The sequence below is a fragment of the Triturus cristatus genome, chromosome 1_1 (assembly GCF_964204655.1).
Source record: "Triturus cristatus chromosome 1_1, aTriCri1.1, whole genome shotgun sequence".
NCBI lineage: Eukaryota > Metazoa > Chordata > Amphibia > Caudata > Salamandridae > Triturus > Triturus cristatus.
In genome coordinates, this window is record NC_140579.1 from 1,107,060,468 (window position 1) to 1,107,065,712 (window position 5,245).

At 59.4% G+C, this 5,245-nt stretch overlaps 1 non-coding gene and 1 pseudogene across 1 annotated transcript; both read right to left on the bottom strand.

Annotated features, from left to right (window-relative positions):
• LOC146871653 (28S ribosomal RNA) overlaps positions 1–1,210 on the bottom strand; it is a 6,551-nt pseudogene extending 5,341 nt beyond the window's left edge.
• A 448-nt stretch (positions 1,211–1,658) lies between these two features.
• LOC146871654 (5.8S ribosomal RNA) lies at positions 1,659–1,809 on the bottom strand. Its single transcript, XR_014959937.1, has one exon. It is a non-coding gene; the product is annotated as a 5.8S ribosomal RNA (ribosomal RNA).
• Positions 1,810–5,245: the final 3,436 nt, after the last annotated feature.

The window sequence follows — 5,245 nt, forward strand, 5'->3', positions numbered from 1 at the left end:
CGATTCCCTAGGCCTATCCTATTTCCGTGACAGTGGTCCTTATACCACTTACTTAGTATATGGTTTGCGTGGCCCCTAGGGCCTAACTGTATTACTTACCTGTGTGACTTAATGTATGCATAAATAAGACTGTGTTGTACTTACATCTAATCTCATAAAGAGTGCTGAGGGTTTGTCTAGAATAAATACACTTTATTTTATATATATATCTGTTGTGGTGTCCTTTCATTTGGTATTCAAGGGATTATATATGGTATCACAGCTGGCTTCACATGCCATTCAGAGTTTAGCCTAAGACTGCTCTTGTCCATGCTACCACTAGGATAGCTGGTCTATAAGGTTGACTTTACAACCAATCACCATAAGGGTATTTGGACTGATATAAGGTGTACACTAGAACTAGTGACATCATACATCAGGCCAACTTCTCACACCCCGTCCCCCCCTTCAACCGCCCCGGCACGCCCCGAGGGGCGGCCAGGAACCGGTGCGCAGGGGAGGGCGCGGAGGCGGTCAAATCTCCCTCGGCCCCCCGGACACGGCGAAGCTGCTGCAAGGGGGGCTGTAACACCCTCCGCCAGAAGCGAAGGGCCACCTGCCACCCCGAAGCCTTCCCAGCAGACCCGGAGCCGGTCGCGGCGCGCCGCCGCGGAGGAAATGCGCCCTGCGGGGGCCGGGTAGGGCCCGGGCGCCAGTCCCGCGGAGGGGATCCGGAACTCCCGGGCCACCGACCTTCCCGCCGTGTTGAATCCTCCGGGCGGACTGCACGGACCCCACCCGTTTACCTCTCGACGGTTTCACGCCCTCTTGAACTCTCTCTTCAAAGTTATTTTCAACTTTCCCTTACGGTACTTGTTGGCTATCGGTCTCGTGCCCGTATTTAGCCTTAGATGGAGTTTACCACCCGCTTTGGGCTGCATTCCCAAGCAACCCGACTCCGAGAAGACCCGATCCCGGCGCGCTGTGGGCCGCTACCGGTCTAACACCGTCCGCGGGGTGAGCCTCGATCAGAAGGACTTGCGCCCCCTGAGCGATGCCGGGGAGTCGGTCTTGTGTACGCCACATTTCCCGCGCCTGCCGCCGGGCGGGGATTCGGTGCTGGGCTCTTCCCTCTACACTCACCGTTACTGGGGGAATCCTGGTTAGTTTCTTTTCCTCCGCTTAGTAATATGCTTAAATTCAGCGGGTCCCCACGTCTGATCTGAGGTCGTAGTCGGAAAGAAAATGCCGGAGCGTTCGGGGGGGAGCCGGGGAAGGCTGGGCAAACCCTGCCGGAGCAGGGGTCCTGGCGTACCCGGCAGCGCGCGCCCTCTTTTCCCCGGATCGCGTCTGGAGGGGTTTCGCCCTCGCCGGGAGGCCGGCCGCAGAGGAGGGCGCCCGAGCCGCGTGCGCGCGGGCAGCCGGTGGGACACCACGGACAGCCACGTGCGGCACACAACCAGGCGCCCCGGGACGGGCCCGGGGCGGACCAGCCGCCGGGCCCCCTTCTTGGGGGCCAAGCGCGCCGGCGGCGTACCTCCGCGGCAGGACCCAGCGAGAGACCCTGCCGACGGGCAATCGGGGGGTCTGACCTTGTGGGGGGACGAAGGGGAAGCGGAGCTCACCCTGCGACGGCCCCAGCCGCGTCCCGGGAAGCCCCGGGGCGATTGACGATCGAGCGACCCTCAGACAGGCGTAGCCCCGGGAAAAACCCGGGGCCGCAAGGTGCGTTCGAAGTGTCGATCAATGTGTCCTGCAATTCACACTAATTCTCGCAGCTAGCTGCGTTCTTCATCAACGCGCGAGCTGAGTGACCCACCGCCAAGAGTCACAGGCAAAGTTTCGAAAACGTTCGCCCACCTGCGGGCGCAGGAGAGGCGGGAGGAAGGCGACGCCGTCCGTCCGCCGGCCGCGCGGCGAGACGGCACGGGCGCCCCGTTCAAGGCTTCCCCTCTGGGAGTCAGACAGCACCATCGTGGGGGAAAAAAACATTGCCAGGCGCTCGGCCCGGGAGCCCGCCCCCACCCACCCTGGGGCGAGGGAGGGGTTCCCGGAGCGACGGGAGCAGGCAGCCCCGCAGCCTCCGGTCCCTCCCGGGGTAACCCGGGAGGGACCGCCCGAGTCTTCATACCCCCCAGCGCGGCCACACGGGACCGGGTCGGACCGGGTACCTGGCAACGAGGGAGGGTCGCTCCCCTGCACAACGGCCGTCCGTCGCCGGATCGGCCCCGAGCCATGCCTGCAGAGGCTGGCGATCAGCCCACCACCACCACCCTCGCCTGGGTCGGAGGTGCCGGGAGGGAAGAGACAGGCGGCTCCCCAACACGCACGCCTCCCACCGAGAGGAGCCGGGGTCCCCTCGGCCCCTGCTCTTACAGGCCGCCCTGCCGCGCGAGAAGGGCCGCTCCTCGGTTGCCCGAGACCCGGTCAGATCGGGCCGGGTCTCGGGATGCCTGGAGGGCACAGCCGGCGCCAGGGCCTTTTTTCGAGGGAGGGGTGGTGCCAGCCAAGGGATGCACTGCCATTCGGTTCCGTGCCGGGTGAGCTTGGGTTCCGTCTCGGAGAGGAACAGGGAATGGGGGCCGCCCCCTGTCCCCGGCCCCTCGCGCGTCGGTCGGGCCTTCCCCGGGGGGGAAGGGGCCCGCCGAAATCCCGGTCCTAAACCCCAGCGCCCCATGCGGCCGCGGACCGCTCCGCCGGCCGGGGCGCGCCGGGGCAGGGCCGGGCCCTGTGCCTACGGTGAGTGCTCGCAGGAGGCGGGCCAAGGGCTTCGGGCTGGTGCCGTCGGTCGCTCGGGCCGCTCAGCCGTTAATGAACCTTCCGCAGGTTCACCTACGGAAACCTTGTTACGACTTTTACTTCCTCTAGATAGTCAAGTTTGATCGTCTTCTCGGCACTCCGCCAGGGCCGTTGCCGACCCCGGCGGGGCCGATCCGAGGACCTCACTAAACCATCCAATCGGTAGCAGCGACGGGCGGTGTGTACAAAGGGCAGGGACTTAATCAACGCGAGCTTATGACCCGCACTTACTGGGAATTCCTCGTTCATGGGAAATAATTGCAATCCCCAATCCCTATCACAAACGGGGTTCAGCGGGTTACCCGCACCTGTCGGCGAAGGGTAGACACACGCTGATCCGTTCAGTGTAGCTCGCGTGCAGCCCCGGACATCTAAGGGCATCACAGACCTATTATTGCTCGATCTCGTGTGGCTGAACGCCACTTGTCCCTCTAAGAAGCTTGTCGCTGCAGCCACGGGTACCAGGAGACGTCGAGGACGACCAGGACCAGGAGGCGAGCTGTCCCACGAAGGCTCTTGCTGTCGGCGGCATCGAAGTCGAACTAGGACTCACCAAGCCTTGGCAAGCGGAACCCACGAAGAACGGAGGACTTGCTTCTGGTGCAAACCAGGAAGGTCTGGGGTGCTTCTCTTTTGCAAAGAAGCGGGAGCCAGTCTGGAGGAGCCAAACCAGCAGTGAAGATTTCAAGGTGTCGTCACAAAGGCCGCTAGCCAACGGGCAAGCAACCGGACAGACGCGGCAAGCAGGAAAATGCAGAAGGGCCCCACGCAGGACTCGTGGAGTGTGGGGGGCTGATCTTCGGTGCAGATGGTGCTTGGGGTTGGGGCTTCTCAATCCCCGGTGCACAACTTCGAGGGTGCCTCAGAAGCTGCGCTGGAAGATACTCGCAACTTTTCCCAGGTAGCCGGTCCCAAGTCTCTCGTCGCCTCCACAGATCTCAGCTCGGCTGTGGATGTGAATCGGGGTCGGAGAAGTCTGGAAGTCAAGGCTCTGGTCGGGCTCTGCAGTCGGTCCCTCGTAGAACTTCAGCAAAGCAAAGGGTAGTCTCTTGATGGTGCCTCTATGCACAGGGTAGCCACTCCTTGGCCACAAGGGAGATTCTTCAGTCTTCTTCTTTCGTTGAATGTCGAAGGTCCAGAGTTTCTGTTCAAGTTGCAGGTTCAGGATAATCTAATATCCTGGGGCCCAGCTACCACTCTTATACTAATCTGGGGGGCTGGGTTACCTGCTAGGTCACGCCTTATGGGTGGGACCTGGGAGAGGGGTGGTTACACCCCCTTCCCTTTGTCCAGTTTCGCGCCAGGACTGGGGCTGGAGTGCCCCAGCACCGGTTTGAACTGGACTATGCATGGGACACCTTGTGTGCCCCAGGCATGTCTCATTCCTTTCTGCCCTCCCTGCCCCAATACACTAAAGTCTGTCTGGGGAGGTGCTAGCACCTCCCCAAGCAGGAAACCTATTGTCCAAGCCTCCCTTGCCGGAATCACTCCCAGCAGCAGGAGGTCAGACTTGTGTCTGTGGCAGCAGCATCCATTTTGTGATGCTGGGGCTCTGGTGAACTTTAACCGGGTAAGTAGGTTACAACATGTCTTCTCCCTCTAGAAGGGAGGGATAATATCCTCATCCCCAGAAATGGGATGGGGGTATTATTCCAAAGTGTTAGACACCTTACACGACATGTTTTGATAAAGCCAAACCATAGTTACCATAACCGTTTAAGATTATAAGGCACTTTAAGAGTATATGGTAGGCTATATCATAGAACAGCTATAAGGACATGGTTCCAAAAGCTGCAGACAGGCTCAGCTCATGCTAGAGCACCATCTCACGTTACCAAGCACTCTGCCTCCATGATTGTTAAGGCCTGCCATAGGAGTGGCTGATAGGTACACATGCGTCTATATGTAAGTTATGTATAGGAATACTACACCTAAGCAAGGAGTGATTACACGACCTTGCCCCAGCTGAGTGATCAGCCAGTTGTGTCATAATGGAAGGCCAGGCCAGGGGTGGCATAATACATGCTGCAGCCCCTGGTAGGCCTAGGGTACACCTATGCCCTGGGTACCTAAGGTACACTGTACAGGGGCCAATAAGGTGATCCTATCCAAACGGGTTATGCACCTAAAGTACATAGTATCAATTTAGAGAGAGAACAGCAGGGCTGTGGGTCTGATTAGCAGGCCCACAGCCACATCTAAGTCGAAAACCAGTAAAGCAAAAGCAAAAAGTGGGGGTGAACATAGAAAGCAGACCCTACTCTCCTACCCAACCCCCCCCCCCCCCAAACTTAGGGACATTAAACTAACCTTGACCAGTTGAGTCTTCATGTTCTAAGTGGAAATATCTGGAGAGTTCATCTGCATTGGCATGGTCAGTCCCAGGTCTATGTTCCACTGTGAAGTCCATCCCCTGTAGGGAAATGGACCACCTAAGAAGTTTGGGATTTTCACCCTTCATCTGATT